The following is a 22,501-nucleotide window of genomic DNA, read 5'->3' on the forward strand; positions in this document are numbered from 1 at the left end:
GGGAGTGTCAGAGATTACCAAGGAAAATACAGCAACACACCTGTAGGTGTCCAATCAAAAGTTATTTCATGGAGAGGGAAACAATTCCAGGTGCAGAGGAAGCATGCAAAGGAAGGCACAGATAGCAGAGTTGGCATTAGTGCAGCTGCCTTTACTGCAGTGACCCTAAGTGGCATTTCCAGATGTGAGGCAGGAAAATCAGCTGACAGGAGCATCTTTGCCTATAACCCTAGAAAACCTAGGGTGAAGAAGATACAGGGCTCCATATAAGTCATACATGAAGAAAAAAATAAAATTAGAAATCCCTTCTTCATTCTTTTCCACATATTGAGCTGGTTAAAGCAGTCCACGTTCTCCCGTTGCTACCAGCAGCATTTATTTATCACCATCCTCAATTCTGAAAGCAAACTCCAAGTGATGACACACGATCTCCCTGCAAAACCAAACTGAGATGGATGGAGGACAAGGGGTATAATTTAAGACAGTTTACATTGCTCACAGTACCAGGAGCACTGCATTCAGGCTGCAGGAAAGGTCATTAGTAAATTGAAGGCAGCAGAAGATAAGAGAAAAGTTTACAAACAACATTTCAAGAGGAAAAAATGTGCTTATTTGGGCACTCAGGGAAAAGAGCAACCAGAGAGAAAGTCTGGTGTGCAAAGAGCCTCCATCACTCCAGGCAGAGGAGTGAGCTCATCTCCAGTGCTCATGATGGAGCACACAAGATCTGCATCAGTGCCATCAATAGTAGCACCCAGTGTGACAGGAACCTCCTCCTTGGCAAAGTCATCCACACCAGCAGAACAGTCTGGAGTCATCTCCTGCCTCCCAGATGGCTCATTCCTGTTGGTGCAGAAGTCTGGGGAGCCAGGATCTCCCTGCAGCAGAGTGCAGGGGATTGCTGCCCTGAGCTGGCTACACTTCAGCTTTCAGCCTTTTTGTGACTGCTCCAGGAGATAAGCACTGAGATACAGGAGATAAGCAATGTAAAGAGTTCACTTCTTCCCTCCTGAACACTATCACCTGATGAAAACACAGCTTCTCAAGTAAAGGAGAGGCTCTTTAGGTTGTTTTTTTTGGAAGAAATTTATGGAAGTCTGTACTGCCTGTAGCCTGGTTTAGTGGAAGGTTCCCTGTCCATGGCTGCGGGCTGGAATGGGATGCTCTTTGACATCCCTTCCAACCCAAGGTTCTATAGTTCTAGGTTATCAGCAGTCAACTGGATTCAGTGGATTCTCCATGGTTCAAAGTCCACCTGGGAGAAAGGTCTTTCTTGTGAGGAGACACTGTGGGAGCCAGGCCTGGTTAGTCTGGAGAAGACTGAGAGGAGAATCTCATCAATCCACACAAATATCTCAAGGAATCAAGAGGATGGAGCCAGGCTCTTTTTATAGTGCTCAGCAACAGGACAAGGTCAATGGCCATAAATTAAAACCCAGCAAGTTCCACCTCAACCCAAGGAAGAACTTCTTTTCACAGAGGGTGAAACAGCAGCCCACGGAGGGCATGGATTCTCCCTCTCTGGAGACATTCCAAACCCACCTGGATGTGTTCCTGCATCACCTTGCCTTGGCAGGGGATTGGATGGGATGAACTCCAGAGGTCCCTTCCAACCCTGAATATTCTGTGATTCTGTAAATATATGAAAAAGCTCAACGTAGCAGGACAGGCTGAATCTCACCCTACTTTCCTTTCTAAATTTGGACTATCCACATGAACACACTTGCCTTGAAACACCTGAGGATCTCTAAAACACAGGTAGTCACCCTGACCTCACAGAGGTCCTACTTTTCATAATTGAGTTCCTTGACATACTCATCAGTTCTAGGGGAGGAGAGCGCATACACCAAATATATGGAATGCCAAATAATTCAGTTATTTTGCATCAGGAAGATTATGGACAATGTCCTAAATGTTTCAGAACATATTGAAAAAAAAGATATCTCTTCTACTCTTTTTTTTTTGCCAACACAAGGCTTAGTAGTGATAAACCCACACATCCCTTTTGTGCATAAACTGAGGACTGCAGAAACCAACAGCGAATCCCCACCTATGTCCCCTAAAAAAAACTTCCTGCCATGACAACCCCTGTTCTCCTACTCCATATCCTCATGATGCTTCTCTCACAACCTCTCCACACCCTCCCTGCATCCATGGACACTCCTCTCCTCAGCTTCAGGACTCATCCATGCCCCAATTTGTTCTCCAAAGCCCCCAGAGAGGCAGCAAACAATCCACATGGATAATCTAGACCTGGACACATGTTAACTGATTGACTGTGTGATACCAAAAAAATAGATAGTCAGTGAATTTGCCTGAGTTTTCCTTGAGGACACTGAGATATTAAGTCCTTACGTGCTTGGTGAATACGTACATTGATGGTTGGGTGGAGGAGAAAATCAGTGACCTGTATTTTTTCCCTCTGATGTGATTAACTCAACCAACCTACTTCAGCGGAAGAGCCAGAAAGACACCAACAGAAGAAAGCCTTAAAGGAAGTGAGAGACTTCAAACTATCAAAAAAGTAAAAAAGTATTTCTGTAAACAATCCAGTAGTGCTCATCTGCTCTTACTTTTAGACCCAGGCCCCAGATATTCTGTTTGTATTTAATTTTCTGGCTCATCAAGTAGAAAAATCACCCACTCCTGAGGCTTTCAGCTTTATTTACACACTTGGTTAGGACTGAGCTGAACACTCAAACCTGTCATTGAAGGTTTCAGGTGCTCCCAGCTCCCATTTACACTCCATGAAGGCTTTGTTCTCCACATCACAGACAACCAGAAAATCATTAAGGTTGAAAAAGACCTCCAAGATCATTCAGTCCAACCATTAACCCAGCACCACCACCATGTTCACCACTAAAACACATCCTCAAGTGCTATATCCACGTTTTTTGAACACTTCCAGGGATGGTGACTCTACCACTTCCCTGAGCAACCTTTGCTAGTGCTTAACAACCCTGGCAGTGAAGAAGCTTTTCCTAAAATCCAATCTAAAACTCCCCTAAACTTTAGGCCATTTATTCTCATCCTGTCACTTGTCACCTGGGAGAAGAGACTGACACCCGCCTCACTACCATCTCTTTCCAGGCAGTTGTGGAGAGTGATAAGGTGAGCCTCCATTTCTTCAGGAGAGAATGACAGTGCCCAGAAGAAACAAACCACCCACCATCCTCTCACATCAGCCAAGGTCCCACCATGTGCCAGTAGCTGAAACTCAAACTCTTCATCTGGGAATGCAGCAAGATTAATTTAACCTAAGAGAAAGCACAAGCTGCTTCATGAGAGCTGAAACTGCATCTTGTCTATCCAAAATCTAATCATTTTTTTAAATTATTCTTGGTGGGGTTTTGTTTGTAATGCATCAGACTCTGGTGTTGGCTTAAAGACACCGAGGCCAAAATGTTGGACAGGGCTGAAATCCATGAATTCACCTACAAGACAGTGGAGCCCTGACTTTTACTGGCCTAAAATTATGCAAAAAGTCATCTTTAGGCTGCAGCTCTGTGATGAATTAGCTCTGACAAGGGAGGGAACTCAAGACCTCCCCACAGCACTCCCTCCCTGTCCCACACCACGGATGCCTCTCTGCTCTCTTGCTAACACAGGGACCAGCAGCGAGTGCTGTAAATGAGATCAATGAAACATTCAGTTAAAAATAACAGCCCAAACCTCCTCCATTGCAGGAGAGCCTTTCGGATCACAAATGATGAAAGCACATTTCTAAAAAAAGCGAGCTGAGTTGACAGCGATTTCTGAGAAGGTGGCAAAATAACCAGCCCTGAGCCCGACCAGCAGAACGAGGGCTGGGCTGCTCCAAGCATTGCTGGGGCTCCGGAATAACCCTGGCAGTGGGAAAACAGGTCTCAATACCTCCAGTTAGTGTCCACCTGTGTCAAAGATGGTGCCTGGCTCCCATCCCGGTGATGCTGTAGGAGCAGGACATTCAGAGGACACCACCACCCACTATTGTGAGCTATTCCTTGGGCATCTCCTTGCCCACTGGGCTGTATATTCCTGCCTTGTAGCTGTTAGGGAGAAAAAGTCGGGATGCAGCTTCTGGGGTAAAGAAACATCATCCTTTTGGTACCCACAAGCATTCGGCCTGTGGTGCTGGCTGAAACTGTGAGGGAAAAGAGAAGCAACATCCCTGAGGTTTCCTACAACTATTTTTATGATTGATACTGGGAAAGAGGAGAGGGAGTGGGGAGTAAGCTTTTTCCCCCTTTTTTTCATGTCATCTAAGCACCAACTAACAAAAAAAACCAGATGTATTCATCCTGCAATCCAGATGGATGCCCCTCTGCAGCAGGGGGATGCACCCCAGCATCTCGCCTCACATTTCCAATGCCAGGATTCAACACAGCCACTGCAACTTTTAATGCCTTTTACAAACATCTAATTAACTCTGTATTAATCCCTCAGAGCAGCTACTCCTTCATTTTACCCTTGGAGACATCAAGCTAAAATATTCATCGGCTTGAGCACAAAAACCTACAGCTCTAAGCAGTTGTTGAGGACAGAGGACGTGCTGTTACCCAGTTCTCTGATATATACAGCAGTATAACACCATCCTTGCAATAAAAGTACAGAACGAGCCTCTAAAGATGCCTTTTTACTAGATGTTTGTAAGTGGATTTAGGTTTAATGACAAGCTCCTCTTGCTTATTTCCTGCTTTTACTCATCCTTCTTTTTGGGGGGGAGGGTGGCTGACAGGGGCTGTTCTTTCTCAAGCTTAATATTAAATAAAAGAAACCCAAAAATATATTGAAAATGCCCTCTTAAGTCAAGGCACAAGGCATATTTCAAATGAATGCTGCTGAAAACCTCCAAACTATCAAAAAGCTATTTCAATAAGGGATTTTCACTTACTCGAGACATTCAAGGCATTGACACAACTTCTAAAAAGATGAATCTCTTCCAAGTATTTTAACTCAATTAAATGGATAAAATCTCCAGCACATGAAGGTGACAACAAGCCCATGGCCCCCATTTCAGTGTTCCCAGGCTACAGAGGGGTTTCCAAAGCTCACTATTTCAGGGAGAGCTTTCAGGCAGTCTCTCAGCTGACTCTTGCAGGCCATGTCCAGATATGCCCAGAAATCTTTAGCATTGAAGTGTGCAGTACAGAAGTGTGCATTAACTCGTGTGCGCATTCCACATCTCAGCCACAACAAATCACAAACACGGAGCAGGACCTGACACACACTATTTAAATTTGACCTTTGACTACAACAGAGCCAAAGCAAGGTGATTCCAGCCCATAAATACTCCTGACTCCACCAGCATTGAAGATGTTCAGCCTTCAAACCTTGAAGGGAAGCAAACAACAGCATCGAATCCCTGCAGTTGTTTCACCTAAAATAGACAGAAGGCAGGTGATGACACTGAAGTGATGCTTTGCAGTTCAGGCAATCTGTGTTCAAGTGCCAGGCTTGACTAAGCTCTGGATGCAGCAGGAGAATTAAAGAGAAGCCACAGTCCTCTCACCTCATCCAAAGCATCCTGGAGCTGCAAAATGCATGGAAGGAACTCCTGGTTGAATGGGATGTTACTGCGCTTCAGTACAGCACAGCAAGGAAAGGACCTGCATAATTTTCATTTTTAATGTTCAAAAAGATTAAATTAAAATAGTCAAGGAAATCACAAATATAGAAAGATGCAACAATTGTAATCAAGGTGGCAATGTGCTCACAACTGGAACAGTTTGGGAGTTACCCGGAACCAGTTCAAACCCTTGATCAAGGCATTTCTTTGCATCAACCTCCTGCAGTAGGCAGATAAAATGTAGCTGTTCCATCTACATAAAACGTGTTTAGATACATAAATCCCTGCAAAGTGGCTTTTTATTTTGAGGCAAAACTAGAAAGAATTATACGCTGCATTAAATATTTTCTTCTTTGTCCTCTTCTTGACTGTCTGAAAGATCAATTAAAGTGCTTTTGCATAAAACAGGCAGAGAGGAGCACGTTCCAAAAAATAAATAAATAACAACGCCACTCTTTGCTTTCAGTATGATGCCTGAAGAAAACAAGCATAACGACTTAAAGATTCCCACAGTGAAAAGGAAGAAAATTATGAAGGTTTAATCATACACTTACAAGGCAGAAAAACACATTTCTCAAGTCTTAATATCTCTTGTGAAATTTAAGCACTCAGACACAAATATTAGCAACAAGCTGAAGCAAGCTGAGTCGTTTCCCCTGCCCTCACACAGAAATATGTGCAAGTCCCTCCCTTGCACTCACACACACACATTTTCTGTTTCCATCACATTTCTATTTGCAGAAATATCCCAATGAAACTATGGCCATTTAAGATGTTACGATTTAACATGTTTCTTGACTTATGGAGGTCTCGCTGTCCTGGAGCTCAGCAACCTCTCTGTCCAGCTGCATTGCAACATCTGGAAGCACCAGCAGGATTTCCCCACAGGCTGACCAGCAATGGGAATCATGGCCTTGGCATGGAGAGACAACACTCAGATCAACTGCTCCCCCAGTTAACAATGGGGAGCAGGGGAACAGGAAGAGAGATCACCCCATCAAAAGAACTCAGTATCTACTTTACCCTCCCTCAAAATGTCCTTTATCATGTCTGCAAAGGACAGGGGAGGAGTTGTTCCTATCAAAACCTCATCATCATAGGTTCTAAGGAAGAAATTTTTCATACTGAGGGTGGAGAAACATTGGCACAGGTTGTCCAGAGAAGCTGTGGATGCCCCATCCCTGCAAGTGTTCAAGGCCAGGATGGGGCTTGGAGCAACCTGGGGCAGTGGGAATGTCCCTGCTTTTTGCACCTGCTCATAGCAGGGTGGTGGAACTGGATGATCTTAAGTATTCCTTCCAACACAAGCTATTCTGTGATTCTGTGACCCTATGTGGCCCCAGAGAACTTGTGGTGGCCCAAGTGGCACAGCAGGTCCCTGACCATTTCCCCTTGGATTATGGTGCCTTCGTTCTGCTCCCTGTCCCTCCAGCTCTGGGACTCATCCCACCATGTTCCCCTCATGGCAACTGTGCCATATTTTTCCTGCTGCACAGGGTCTTCCAGCTCCCTCTGTTTGTTGCCCATGCTGTGGGGCAGGTGCACTTCAGCTGGGCTATTGTTCCCATATCTCTTTTTGGGGAAGGAGCCCTAATTCCTACACGGCCATTCTCATGGTTTCAAACACATCAATAACCCCGCTGCCTTTGCTGCTGCAGGGATCTCCTTCCCCTACCTGCACTGAGACAGCAGAACAAAGGGCCTCACTCACACAGCATCCCATAAGAAAACCCAAATATCTGCTGGTGATACCAGGCTCAGGGCCTGGTATTGATCTGCTGGATCTTCCTGCTTCCTCCTCATCATTCCCTACAACTGGAAGGGTAGAGGAAAACACTATGTGTATTTTTGATCCCTTAACCAGTCAACCTCACAACAAAACGTGAAAGAACTGAGAGGAGAGAGAAATCACTGCACTACACAATTGAAACAGGAGGAGAACAACTTGCAATAATAAAATAAATCTAAAAAATAAGCCCACGCGAAAAAGAAAAACGAATAACCAAGAAATGAAAACAAAAGCTAAGAGGTGAATAATTCATTTAGGCAATGTGCAGTGCACCTATTCTACCTGAATTGTTTACATGGAAAGTTCATGGTTTAATCAGAACTGCCGGAACAAGAAAAAACAGAGTCATAAGTACAACATTTATCTTGAGTAAACGAAATAGGTCTCTGGGTAAGGCATTTTCATTTAAAACAGAAAAAAAAAATAGGTTGCAGTTTGTGACGTGACCAGCAAGGGGAGTCGGTGCCCAGAGCTTTGAGGGAACCACGCAGATGCAGTTTTGGGTGGAGAAAAATCAAATAAACAATTCTGAGGTAGTGACATTGATAAAACATTGAAGACTGCCAGAGGATGCTGGAAGATGATGGACAGAGAGCAGAAAACCCACTAACCTGGAAAAGAGAGAGGGCTTGAGGGATACTAGAGTAGAAAAATAAAAATGTTTTGCTTGGAAATTGGACTTTCTGTCCCTGCTGGACTTACTGGAGAGCATGTAATGAAGAGCTCTTAGAGGGAAAAAGGCACAGGACAAATGAAATTAAGCCAGGATGGATCTTAGGATAAGAAAACAAGGGTTAATCTCAAAGTACTTCTGAATACAATATTCTGACAGTAACATGAAAAGACTTTGGTCAATTCCTCTTGTGGCTTTGAGGAGACATCCATGAGGGTACCAGATGTCTGGGAGAAGATGTTAGAGAATAAGGGCTAACCAGGCACCTTATTACTGATCCCCAGAACCAGAGCAAACAGGGGGAAAAACAAAACTATTAAACACAACTATTAAAAACAACCCTCACAAGGAGTGGGATTTAACAACATTATCCAGCATTTAAAGCAGAATGCCAGCAGTAGGAACTCATTAGGCTCTGTTTGGGGAACAGCAGCAAAATCACTGCTGCAGCTCCAGCCATGCTGGGCTTGTCAACAGAAACGGGGCCACCCTGGGCTCCGGGGCCACCGGGAGGGGCACTCAGAGCTTTCCTTCCTCTGCCCCGTTAATCTCATTAACCTCGAATTTACTCTGTTGTTGGTAATTACTCAGAACGCTAATGGGCACAATTTATGCATATTATTTACTGAATGTTACAAAATCTCTTCAGCTCTGTGTATGAGTCGGGGCTGGAACAAGCCAACGCTCCAAGGGCTGTGGAAAACAGGAGTAAAGAAATGAAAAATATTTTAAAAATTTAGAAAACCTTTTTTAGGATTTGTTTCAAATTTCTTCAGTATCTTCAGTTTCTTCGTGCAAGATAACCAATCAATTCAGATAAATATATCCATTTTAGATATATCAGAATCATTTTAGATATATCATTTTAGATATATCAGAATCCACTCATTTTACTAATTCTGTTATAACATCCTAACAAGGAAAAAACAGACACTAAACCAAAAATACCCAAGAAAATACTTATTTCCTCCTATTAAGCTGGAGCCCCTGAAACAACCATTCCAGCCATGATACAAATTACCCTTAACGATATTCCAGGTGGGAAAACCAGATGCAGTTTAAGAAAACTGTTATTGCTGTTAAAGAACTCCATAGGCTTTACAGACACAGTCTGCTGCACCTTGAAAAATGGAACTTTCACTGACCATCTGTTCCTAGCAGAGAACACCCAGCAACTCTGGCTTTGGCCAGAAAGCCCAGCTCCAAGTCAATATTCCATGAGAAGGGGGCATCCCAGAGCTTAATGTACAGCCAAGATCAGAGGTCAGAGGGAAAATTTGGATGGAGATCACCCAGTGGTAACCAGTTAAAACAAAGAAACCACTGCAAGAGCAGAAAATGTGATCCAGAGGTGAACATCTGCAAGAGCAAAGCCCACAGCATTCTTACACCCCTACTCCCCTACAACACGCAGCATCACCTCTGGTGAGATGAAAGGATGTGGAGAAAACCAACCAAAATCAAAGAATAAAAAATGAAATGAGAAGGATTATCAAGGAAAGAAAGCAGCAAACATTACCTCACCCACAATTTTATTCCGCTGTGCTGCGGAGCCACTTGTTGGGAACTTGGCAGCAATAACCCAATGGACCCAAGGCCCAGCTCAGCAGTATTGTTCCTGTTTAGATAAAAGGGAAAATAAAAAGAAAATCAGATGTGAAAAGCACGAATAGACTTTCATCTGCTCTGTTTCCCTCAGCCTGAAGCTCAGGGATTCCCAAGACTGAGGTTTTAGCTGTATCTTTAGATTCAACTGGGAGTTTTCACACCCTGTGAATTTGTTAAACATATCCATATATTAGGCAAGCTTTGCTTTTGGCCTACACAATGTTGACAATGGAACACACACACCAAAAAAAAAAGGAAACAAAAGAACATTTCTTCCTTTTCATTTCAGGGTGCAAACTTTAGGGGATGCCTAGTGAAACACAGTAAGTAATTTTCATTTTCTGCAACTTGTCTGCACATTATTGTCATTTCCCCCTGTTTAGCCATGTCATATTTTATAGTCAGTATTAGCCAGTTAAACTGGGTTTATGATGTTTTTAGTACATTTTTACAGCATTTCCTACAAAAAGAAAGCCCATGCAAATATAGGGATTGCTGAGAGAGAACAACACCACTGAGACAACCAAGTGGACCCAGCACTGGACATTTGAACATTTTCAGGGATGGTGATTCCACCACTTTCCCCAGCACTCTGCCCAATGCTTGACCATGCTTTCAGTGAAGAAATTTTTCTTATATCCAATCCAAACCTCCCCTGGTGCAACTTGAGGCCATTTCCTCTCATCAGGAACAGCAACCATAAGAATCCAGAAATTCAGATAACTCTGGAGACTGTAATGATATCATAAACTCATTTCCCACACACACTTTCACAACTGTTTGTGGGGCTTTTTTGCCCAAATTTGGAAACTAATGCTCCAGAAGGAATTTAAGACACTTTTAATGCAGTTTGTTATGTTTTAATAAAAAGTAAAAGAGAAAAGAGGAAAAAGAAGGGCTTAGGCAACTCAGATAGAGGCACTTATACACTGGGCAAAGTACTGAAATAAAAACATTACAGACTTTTTACACCAATTATTCCTCAAAGAAAGCGTTTTAATGAAAATGCTGATATTTTGGGCTTGTTTTAAGCAGGAGGAGCATCGCCACACAGGAGACAGCCTTCCAGACTAACCATGAAAGCCTTCTGATCCCTCCTTATGATGGAATGGTGAAGTAAAATCACATGGGATGACATCAGGGCCAAAGAGAGCAGCAGAGGATGCCAAAGGAGCTCCTGCCTTGAGTTTTTCTACCCTTAGAAAAAACCATCCAATTACCCTTTCCTCCTCTTTGATTACACAATCGACTTCAACACCCTCAAAAGCCAACACCTCCAAAACACGGGGAAAAAATAATGATTAAGAGCCTTTAAGTTAAAGTGCAGTACCCAGAACCAGCTTTCAAAGACAGGGTAAATAAGGAAGACCTTTAAATTTTAAGATGTTGCTCAGCAGCACCTTGTCATGCCACATCACACAACACTTCTTCCTTGTTATTTCTCTGGCCAAAGGTCAAAATTCCTCTTCCCAAGAGACAAGCCTTCAGATTAAAAGAGTGGTGAAACTTTTACATCCAAGTAATTCAGGAACAATCCACATCTCCATCCTGGAGACTTTCCTACATATGATTTATTGCAATTGAAGGTGGGGAGAAATAAATGACAAAATTTGTCTCAAACTGAGGCACTTCTGCTCCAAACGAAAACAGAATTATTTGTGCAGCACACAGAGTCCAGCACTGAAATCTCAGGATGTTCCTGGATGCTAGGTAGGAGTTTTTATCACCTTCACATAGCCTTGGGACAAGCATTTTTAAACTGCCTGTACAAGCAAAAAACCAGTGGTCATTGCAATTTTCCAGAACAAGCTAAGCCATGGCACACCCCATCCTGTGTGGATTCAGTGTGGATTCAGGTCCTTAAGTGTAGAAACTTGGTGGTCCAATTTCCCAGAAATATCATTATGCCCCTCTCCCAAAGCACCCAGGGCAGCCCTAGGAGGATGAAAACCAATACTGGAATGATCAAAACCACCCCGCATTGCACATGAGACTTCTTGCCCATCCATCTTCTCCTTATCTCATCCTCCCACCAGTTCCATACCCCAAATTGATGTTTTCTTCCCCAATTCAATCTTTTTCTGGTGGTTTTTCCTCAGCAGGGCCTCTCCTTTGTGTCCCTTTTGCATTCTCCATACAGGAATGCAAGAGGGATGTGATCCTTGGTTGGCATCCACTGGGACAATTCCATTATAGGGAGGAATTAATGACAACTCTGCCCACCTGCAGGTTTTGGGTTTTTTTTTTTAAGCCATCGTGTATGTAACTCACATGATGTCAGTACAGGAATATCACTCTGAGGCTCTGGAAAGTAAGGGGCGGGTTTTCCTCGTTTCTATGGTTATGAGCAATTTTAATGACCAACCTAAATAAAAAGGCTGGAAGGGAGAGAAAGTAGGAAGGAGTGAGGTGGGCGTTTAATTTTGATTGACAAGACAGAGCAGATCTAGTTAAGATCTGTCAAATGCTTGCTGAGGATCACAAATCCTCAGCACATTCTACGGCAGGCAGAATTAGTCTAAATGCACAGCTTTACAAAAATATTTCCTATCTGCTGAGATCAGAGTTCAGCATTTCAGCTGCCCCACAGAAAGCAGCTGGTGTCGTAACTACCAAAGGAACTAAGGTAGGGCCATAAAAAAATACATATATTTTAATTATTTGAATTTGATTTTTAAGTATTAACATTTACAATGTATTAATATGTCTTAATTTTTGTCTCTGACCTATATAAATAAATATGTTTATGTAAGATGACAGCATTCTCAAGATTTTTAACTACTAAGACAACAATTTTAAAGGTATTATCAAAGGCACCCCTTTGGAATCACATCTGCATCACATGAAATGTTGTATAAATACAGACTACGGAGATAATTCCTGCAATAAAGACCTTAAAATAGGAGACTGAACGCAGAAGGAGTTGAACACAGATTTGATGGGAAATTTCAGGAAACACAATCTGGAAAGACAAAAACACTGGCATGACAGTCAGCTGTGATGTTCCCTGATACACCACCAAAAAACAAGCTTCAGGGAAAATTAAGAACATTCCTGCAAATGAAATAATCAAGAAGGAACAATAATGGAGAGGTGGAGACCTGGAGCATTTCAAAGTCAGGAGCAGAGTTTCATCACCTTGAAGGGAAGAATCAATATCTCATCAAGGCACAAGGCAGCATGAGAAGACTAAACCAGCATCTTGTGTTTAAGGCCAGGGAGAGGCAGGATGCACCAAAGGACAGACACAAACAAGATCCAAGCAAGATGTGCCTGAACCAAACTCCAAAGATGTTGTTCTTGTTCTCACTTGGCTCTGTTGGGATGCAGGCAGGACACAGTGATCTTCACAGGGCTACACACCCATGAGCTTGGCGATTTTATCAAATGATGTTAGAATTTTAAGGAGGAAAAAAACTCGGCAAGAGAGGATGAGGTTACAAAAGAGGGAAGTCAACAGCTCCTGAGATGCCTGCCAACAGGATCTGCACTTAAAGCGTGCAGTTTTGGCAGAGAACATTCTCAAAATCTGATATTTAAAAGTCTCATGGTGTTGGAACACGTAATTAAAGTAAAAGGATACAAGTGAACTAAGATCTGATCAACACAAACTTGTATCAAAGTCAGAATGTGTTCCCACAGAGTCTCAGCCACCTGGTTCTTCCATGCTTCATTCAAAGTGAGAAAAAATAGCTACCAACTACTTTTATTCCCACTCAAAATCATCTCTCTCCAGCCTCTAAAAGGGATGGATTTGTAACAGTCTTCAAGAATGAAAAAATTCAAAAAAACACCAAAACTCACATGTTGTTTTAATTTACTGCCACTTTTCAATTCTAAAGCAATGTATTTGTTGTGACATGAACTTTTCCTTTACCTATCAATGCTGGGGCATTGATGGGTGAAGGAAACAAAAAATAATGAAAACACCTATAATTTCATCCTTGCTCCTCAAGAACTGGAATAAATGAAAGAATTCAAATCCTCTGTTGAGAAAAGCCCTGAGGAGAGGAAGGACTTGGGGATATTGGTGGATGGGAAGCTTGACATGACGTAAATGTCAATGCGGCTGCTCCATCCCTGGAAGTGTCCAAAGCCAGGCTGGACAGGGCTTGGAGCAACCTGGTCTACTGGAAGGCATCCCTGCACACAGCAGAGGGTCAGAACAAAATGATCTTTCAGATCCCTTCCAACTCAAACTGTTCTAATATACCACAAATTTACTGCTGTTTCCTTCCTAGTAGTGCCAACATGAACTCAATAGCCAAGAAAATAAACCCAAAAAAACCCAACAAAAATAAGGAATTAATGTGTGATCTGATTTCTTACTGCAAGGTTTCCAACAGACAAGCCATCCACCACCAAAGTTGAAGAGAAAAGTCCAAGCAGTGTGGAATCAGCTGGCACAAGCTCATTTTTTTCACCAGGTAATGCCTTGAAACCTCCCAAACCAACTCTGCTGCCATCAGAGCCGCCTCTTCCTTGGACAGCGCCCAGGAACTGCTCACAAATGAAATCCAACCGAATTTATTGCTCCTGCAAGCCTGGAAATTTCAGTTACAGAGGTGACGTGACATTTTGTTTCACCAATGCTAATCTAATACCTTTTTAAAGGTGCATACGTTTCACCCTGTTGGCTTCCAACACTGAATTACCAGCTCTGCTAAGCTTCGGAATAAATGAGACGAGCGTGGCCTCCAGGCAAAACCCCTTTGCTGTAATCTTTATTCAAAACACACCGCTCTGGAGCCTTGCATGCATTGCCAAAAATCGCCTTGAGGTTTGCTCTTAAGATGGCAATTTGCATATCAACATTTTGCTGCAGAGCTTACCCAATGTCCCCGCTATTATTTTAATACTCTGCTGTGGGCGGCCCCCTGAGCAGCTCACAGAAGTGCAGGCTAAAAATATTCCAGCCTTCCCCACCGGCTCCACACATGACCACAGCGAGCGCCGGCTCGGATGCAAAGCCGGCAGTGATGGCATCCACCCGCTTCTCCAGGAGGATGCTCAGGCTCCAAAGGTGCTCAGGAAAACATGGCAAGAAGGAGAGAAGTAGCTCTACATGGATGGAGGAAAAATGCACAGGCGCTGGAGGAGGAAGAGCGCAGAAAGAACTGGTTTTACAAGGGCAGCGGGAGAGGTTTATCCGCGTGCGAGACATTCTTGGGAAAACACATTAGGAGGTAATAAAGCAGGTGAGGGAGGCACCGCCTGGGATATGAATTTAAGATGATGCTGAACAGAGGAAGGGGAAGAATTCTCAAGCACAGAAGGGGAGCGATGCCGGGCGGATGCGAGCACAGCCTGATTCATGCCCCAGAAGGGAAATCCCAATCCCACTGGCAGCACCACGTTGACGACAGCGCACGAAAAAACATGGATTGCAGGTTTTTCTCCTTGCCCTCCTCCCCCTCGCCCAGCAAACCCCAGGCTCAGAGGTTGTAATTATTTCTGGCAAGGTGTAAACAGGTCTGGGAAATGAAACTGAAAACTGGAGCTATTTATGAGATGCCACATAGGGAACTGGCATCGGAGCCCGGCTACCAAATCAGCGAGTGCAAGGTCACCCTGGTCTGCTCAGGAGAACTCTGCAAAGTGGTTTGCAGCCAGCCAGGCAAAATATCCAGGCTCAGTCTGCCCAGGATGGTGAGTTAATGGAAACAGAGGGTGGAGAACCACCAGAGGACATTGCTCCAGCCAATAATAAGGGATTTATCATGATGCTGGTAGGCTTTGAGATGATGTCCATCGAGATGACATCCACTCATGACAACCAGCTGCCTCTCTGGGGTGTGGGAGAGAAGCAAGGAGGATATCAAGTCCAGAAATGTCCCTCGACCAAGTTGTTGCAGAGGAAAGCAACCAAGGGACTAACCTGCCTGGAATTGTTCCAGGCCAGATTGGACGGAGCTTGGTCTAGTGGAAGGTGTCCCTGCTCACAGCAGGGGGATGGGAACAAGACGATCTTGAAGGTCCCTTCCAACTCAAACCCTCCTATGACCTGCATGTAAATGAGCAGTGGAAACCACTCATCCCCTTACCCTGCAGGCCACCACTTGCTTCCAAGGACCTGGATTATTGCCCCAACCAAGGAAGAACCACAAAATTTGAAAAGTAATTTCCTTTCTGCTGGTGGAGGAAAGAAGCAAAAGCCAAACCATCCCAGCAGGAGGATCTCACACCCTGATGGGGCTGAAGGAGCCAGCAGCATCTCAAACCCACAAAACAGCCACAAAGGAAAATTCAAAAAATTTTTTTTGGTCTCACCAGGAAGGAAAGGAAAAGAGATGGTCAAATTCAGGAAGTACAGGCAGAGAGGCAGTGAGTGCCCCTGGGGACAGCAGGATCTCCAGACTATTTTCTGCACATTCTTTATATTCTGTGCTCAAATGCCTCACAAACAGGACTAGGATGCACAACTCTGTTTCTGAGATTACACTTAAATTATAATTATTTTTTAAATGGAAGGCAAGCACAGTGAAGTAGGAAAAGAAGTGTCCAAAGAGAGAAGAGCAAGCCTGAAGACCTCAGAGCCTGTGGGATATCTTTATATATGAAAGGAAACAAAGGTACACCTGAACAATGTGCAAAGAAATAGAAATAAAATAAATAAAATAAAAAAGCAGACCTTGGCTTCCATGCACAGGGAAGAGGATCTTGACAATTAATTTGCCAGTATTCCCGTAAGAGGAAAAAAACCCCAACCCACCAGAATTCCAGTCTCATGATTGCCCTATGTTTGGGAAAAAGGAGACAAAACCAGATCAGTTGTGGATGTCCCATCCCTGGAAGTGTTCAAGGCCAGGTTGGATGGGGTTTGGAGCAACCTGGGATAGTGGAGGTGTCCCTGTTCATGGCAGGGGGTTGGAAGAAGGTCTTTTCCAACTCAAACCATTCTAGTATCCTATGAAACCCACCTGCCTCAGCTCTGAAGATGATCAACAGGAAAATATCTGCAGTGAGAGTCTCAGTTTGCTTTTTCAAATTATAAGGTGTCCTGTTTTACACAAATATTGCAATCCTGTTTTCACCACTTGCTAAGACATCTCTCCAAGGGGCCAGTTTGAGTACTAGGACAGAACCCATTATATTTTTAGAAAACCAACCAATAGCTATGAAACCTCCCCATGGTGCATGATCAAAACTTAGGAGAGCTTTGGAAAGCACACAGTTTTTCTCTAAAAGACAAGTGTCAAAAAGCTTTGGACAGCATTTCTCAGGCTTCCACATCCACATTTTGCCACCTACTACCATCTTTGAGCACTTGCTGTTAATGGAAGCTGAAGGTCTTAGACACTGAGAAATTGAACCTTTAGCATGCAGTAACCTCAACACAATTTGAGCACCACTATTTTAATTATTGTAGAGTTTTACCATATTTATTATTAGTAAAAGTAGATTTGGTAAAATGACTTGATTTTTCAGCATTGCTGCAGCTCTGGATAGCTTTAAAACCTGCATGGGATTTTAAAGCAAGAGGATGGGGAGGATCAAGAGGTTGGACAAACTTCCCTGATCACAGCTATGAGTATTCACCATGGCCTCATCCTGCCCACATCAATCCCACAGCACTTTTGGCAGAGAAGAGACTAAAATTTTAAATTCCTTAAAACAAAGGCCAAAAAAACCAGAACAAAAAAGCAAACAAAATCACATCCAGTATTATTATATATATTTGAGTTTTATATATATAGTCTTATGCACTATATTACAGAAATCAGTTGTTAATTCAATAACATATGTATTTTGTAAGGTTAATTTTTCATACTTTTTCCCTGAGCATCCACAACCTGCAGCAGAATATTTGATGGGACTGACATCAGGGTCACCCCAGCAGCAACAGGCCCTCAGGTAAAGAGCAGCTGGAGATTACCAGGCACACAACAGAAGACATTCAGTACACTTGGGGAAGGTAAATCACATCTCTAGCTATGTAACAGTATGTCTAAATTTGTATAAATCAGGTATTTAGAAATTAGGAGGCTCTCATGAGAGTCTAGAAAGCGAATTGTGTCACAAGGGATCACAAATCAATTGTTTTTGTGGGGAAAAATATAGTAAAAAAGTGTATTAAGGTTTAGCTCTTGATTCAGTTCACACAAAGGGAAATCTGAAGTTCTGCAGCTTCCAACAAGAATTTCTGTCACGTACAGGGTTATATGAAACAAGGTGCTACCCAGCACTTCTGCAGTCTCATCAACCTCCCCATCTCCAGATGCACAGCAGCATTTTTATCTCCAAAATCAGAAGAACTTGGAGCATGGTGAACATCTCCATGCTGGGATATGGGATGCTGCAAAGCATTTGCTAATAATTCAGCTCAAACCTAATTGCAATTACCTACAGTGAATTGCAAGCACTGGTCCCTGTGATCCTGAGCATTTCCCATCCCTGGAATGTCCACAGCCAGGTTGGATGGAGCTCTGAGCAGCCTGGTCTGGTGGAAGGTGTCCCTGCCCGTGGCTGGAGCTGGAATTAGATGATCCTGAAGGTCTCTTCCAAACCAAACTGTTCTATGATTCAATGAATCTAAAATTGAAGTGACTATTCCACAACCAGTGAGACATCATCCAAATCTTCCCTGAACAGCCCAGGAGGATTTTGTTCCTCTAAGACACCCCAAAAACTGGAGCACACGAGCTGGGCAGGCAGCACCACTGCATGAGGACTGTGGTGACAGTCATAAGATGTCACATGTCAGTAAATCATAGAATCACAGAATGGTTTGAGTTGGACGAGACCTTAAAAATTATCTCATTCCAAACCTCTGTTATGAGCAGGGACACTTTCCACTAGACTGCTTGCTCAGCTCCTTCAGCTTAAAGCCATCCCCCCTTTTCCTCTCACAAAAATTTAGGGAATTTCAAAGTTGGGGAAGAAGGACGAAGAAAAACAGAACTCCTGGCTTTGTATGGGATTTTTTACAAAGCAGCCATTAATAGCAAGTTTGGGAGTTCCCTCATACCATATTTGAGTCTCTGGCATCTCACGCAGCCCAGAAATGGGTTAATCCAAAAATCTGGGTTATAACACCTCCAAATCTGCCTGATTTTTCACATGTAGAAAAACAAAGGAGGCACCTCCCTCCTCCACGCAGAAGCATCACAAGAAGATTCATTAAAAATGGGGAAAAAAAAGCAACAGGTTTCAGCAATGAGCATGATCAAAGTCTCTCGTGGAAGAAGAAAATGTTTTATTTTACAGAAATAAGAACTATGGCAACAGTTCTGGAATAAAATCCTACAGCACGGCTGTCTCCTGTACTCGTTTACTCCATGCACCAGATGATGGAGGAGTCCTACAAGGGGAAAAAAAATACATGGCCAAGTTATTCAAGACCAGAATGACAATAAATGTATGCAGAGAGGAGAAGGAGGACTAATAAAGTCCTCAATAACCTCAAAAAAATCTTATTTTTGCAATGTCTGGCTTTGCAGCAGGGGGGACAGCAGAGCAAGAACAAAAACGCTACACAATGAAGAGCATCAAACATTTTGCAGTTATTTCCTGCTTTTATTTGAGAAATAAATGACAGCGAGAGTGAAGAGATCATCACCTAACCCAACATCAGTATTTACTTCCAAAAAAGGAATTTTACCAAAAACATTAAAATCGTAAGTATAGGTATTGCAGCCAAGTTTGAATTCATTCAAGGAGTAGTTGGAAAATATTTTCCAGATTTTTCTTGCAGCATCCCAGCAGATGAACTGACAAAACACCTAAATGGCCCTTGGGAGAGCTTTTCCCTACAGCTCTGCATCCCAGAAAAAAAAATATAATTCAAAACCACCTGCTGATACACCATTTCTTCTTATTTTTGTACCAATCTTCAGGATATATTTAAAAAGCAACTGATGATCAGTGCAATCCTTGCTTTTCTAATGGACACACAAAATGGACATAAAAAAATAAAAAATATAATCCATCCTGCCCCGTTTTTATTTTAGTTAAATTCTATTTTTCCATCATCAGAAACACTGCAGAGATGTGCCCATGCACTGCAACAAAGAGATGGCACCTGCCTACTGAATTTCCTGACTAGTGACACTTCGAAGAAAAAGAGTTTTAAATAGAAACCTCCCTGCAAGTGTTAAATCAGATTAATTTAACTCTTGCTTTATTTTAATCTTAGACGTCACCATTTGCAAGGCAAGCAGAAAAAAAAAAATAGGGAGTAGGATTCTCATCTTGACCATATTCTTTGGGAAATACAGTGGATTATTAAAAACCACAAATAGCCTTTCTGACAGCAAAATACAGACACTTCTGGCTCTTTTGCAGTAGCAAAAAAGCACCAATATTTTACGAAGCTTTCTGTTCAGCATCAAGTGAAAGGCAGAGCCTTCCTCCAGCCTTGTGGTGCCCTGTGCCAAAAACACCAATGCCAGTTTGGGGCCACACTTTGGATTTGCACGTGGCAAAAAGTGTTCTGTAAAATACAATGCACTGGGAAAGGTTGGTGATGCTGTTGAGGAAGAAGTTTTGCAGCATTTTCCCCACAAACATCATCATGGAGGTACATTCTGATACTCCAGTTGCGAGTTAAGGTCATGCATAAATAGCTGGATTAAATTTAGACTGAGGGGATCATGTCATAGGAAAACACACACATTCTAATGGTCAGGAATCATGGAATGGTTTGGGCTGGAAGGGACATTAAACACCATCCAGTTCCAACCCCCTTTCCATGGACAGGGACACCTTCCACTATCCCAGGTTGCTCCATGCCCCTTCCAAACTGGCCTGGAACACTTCCAGGAATGGGGCAGCCACAGCTTCTCTGGAAAACTTGTGCCAGAGCCTCCTCACCTTCACAATAAGGGATTTCTTTCTAATGTTGAATCTAAACCTGCTCTCTGTCAGTGGGAAGCCATTTTCCCCTGTTGTATCACTCCAGGTCCTTGTCCAAAGTCCCTCTCCAGCTCTCTTGGAGCCCTTTTAGGCACTTTGGGGACTTTACACCCTCCCTGGAGCCTTTTCTTCTCCAGGCTGAACATCCCAGTTCTCCCAGCCTGGCTCCAGAGCAGAGGGGCTCCATCCCTCTGAACCCCTTGGTGGCCTCCTCTGGACTTGCTCCAGCAGCTCCAAGTCCTTCCTGTGCTCTGCAGGTGGGGTCTCACCTGAGAGGAGCAGAGGGGCACAAGAACCCCCTCAGCCCCTGCCCACCCAGCTTTGGATGCAGCCCAGGACACGCTCGGATTTTTGGGCTCCAAGTGCAGTGGCTGGGTCATGTCCAGCCTCTCACCCACCTGCACCCCCAAGTCCTTCTCCACAGAACTGCCTTCAATCTCTTCATCCCCCAGCCTAGACACCAGAGGTGGAAACACAAGACCAACCATGCCCTGGGTGGAAAGATCCATCCATCCATCCATCCATCCATCCATCCATCCGTCCGTCCGTCCGTCCGTCCGTCCGTCCATCCATCCATCCATCCATCCATCCATCCATCCATCCTCACTGGGACCAAACCTGTCCTTTCCAGTGCAAGCAGCCTTTGCCCTGACAATGTCAACTTCAACCCTAAATAAAACAAAGGCTCCTCCTGCCCACCTAAAATCCTCAGGTCTCACCAATTTCCAGTCCTCTGAAGCACCAGCAACCCTTGGAAAGTCCATAAAAACCCAAGTGAGAGCCACCCAGCTGACCCCACTGCACAAAGCAGGTGAACTGTAGGAAGGAGGACAATAAAGATGGGATAAGTAAATTTCAAGTTTTTAACACTTCATTCCACTTTCATGGAGCAGAATGTGTTTATGGTACAGGCAGGGAATCGAAAGTGTTATTTTTATCTTGATATTATTTGCCCTTTCACACTTGGTATTTAAATATTCCTGAAATCCTAGAAGAACAAACCAATTCAAAATACCATTTAAAATATATATATATATATATATGAAGGGGAAGCACATACTCTCATTCATTTTCAGCTTCCCTCTTTTATTTTTCTTTTCAATCACGTTTTAAGTGCTATAATATCTATGTGCAAATTTATCAAGACACCGAATATTTATTTTTCCTCCACTCCTGGTCAAGATTCTCCAGACCCAGAGCAGGTAGGGAGACCTGGTCACACCAGAGGGTTGTGTGATGAGGAGTAAATGATAAGAGGTTTAAAATATCTTAAATAAATAAATAAATAAATAAATAAATAAATAAATAAATAAATAAAGAGAGCTGTGAGAAAATGAATGAGGTTGCTTGCACAAGAGAGGATGGGAATAAAATATTGTAATATTAAAATCTCTGTTCTACCAGTATCTTTGGCCAACTAAACTCGACCAGTCTCAACTAAATAATTTACAGAATCACAAAACACTTTGGGCTGGAAGGGACCTTTAGGTTCATCCAGTTCCAACCTCTGCCATGGGCAGGGACACCTTCCACTATCCCAGGCTGCTCCAAGTCCCATCCAACCCAGCCTTGAGTATTTTCAGAGATTGGGCACCCACAGCTCCTCTGGGCAGCCTGGTTCTTTGCCTCACCACCCTGGAACTCTTGCTTTAGACACAATAACAGGAGGAAGGAGGGATGGAATCTGAATCAGAAGCCTGGATCAAGCAGGACACGTGGCTGCACTGATCAGCCTCTCCCACATCCATCAAAGCTGCATTACTGGTCAAGCTAATTTTTGGTATCATTAATAAACAAAAGCAAACCAGGAAGGTGGGAGGCCTTGGAGAGCACAAGAAGGGTGATTTGTTGCATGGATGACCACTGGAAAATGGGAATCAGCACATTTAACACCCTAGAAGAAGTCCAGAAACCAGACTGAGGATGAGAGAGAATAGGATGTTGCAGCTGGCAAAGCAGGAGGGCAACAAGGGGTAGGACAGCAATGCCCTGACACATCAGGGATTTAAAAACCTGAATTTGCTTTAAC

The 22,501-nt window shown here is 43.3% G+C and overlaps 1 protein-coding gene across 3 annotated transcripts in view; it reads right to left on the reverse strand.

The window, feature by feature from the left end:
- TSNARE1 (t-SNARE domain containing 1) overlaps positions 1-22,501 on the reverse strand; it is a 469,351-nt gene that overhangs the window by 444,543 nt on the left and 2,307 nt on the right. For 2 of the 3 annotated variants that reach the window (XM_063174910.1, XM_063174890.1), the window contains exon 2: positions 9,530-9,628. The gene's annotated coding sequence lies outside the window, so the exon portion shown is untranslated. The remainder of the gene's footprint in view (positions 1-9,529; positions 9,629-22,501) is intronic. The other variant, XM_063174900.1, reaches the window with a different exon arrangement.

Source organism: Melospiza melodia, chromosome 1 (genome assembly GCF_035770615.1).
Source record: "Melospiza melodia melodia isolate bMelMel2 chromosome 1, bMelMel2.pri, whole genome shotgun sequence".
NCBI lineage: Eukaryota > Metazoa > Chordata > Aves > Passeriformes > Passerellidae > Melospiza > Melospiza melodia.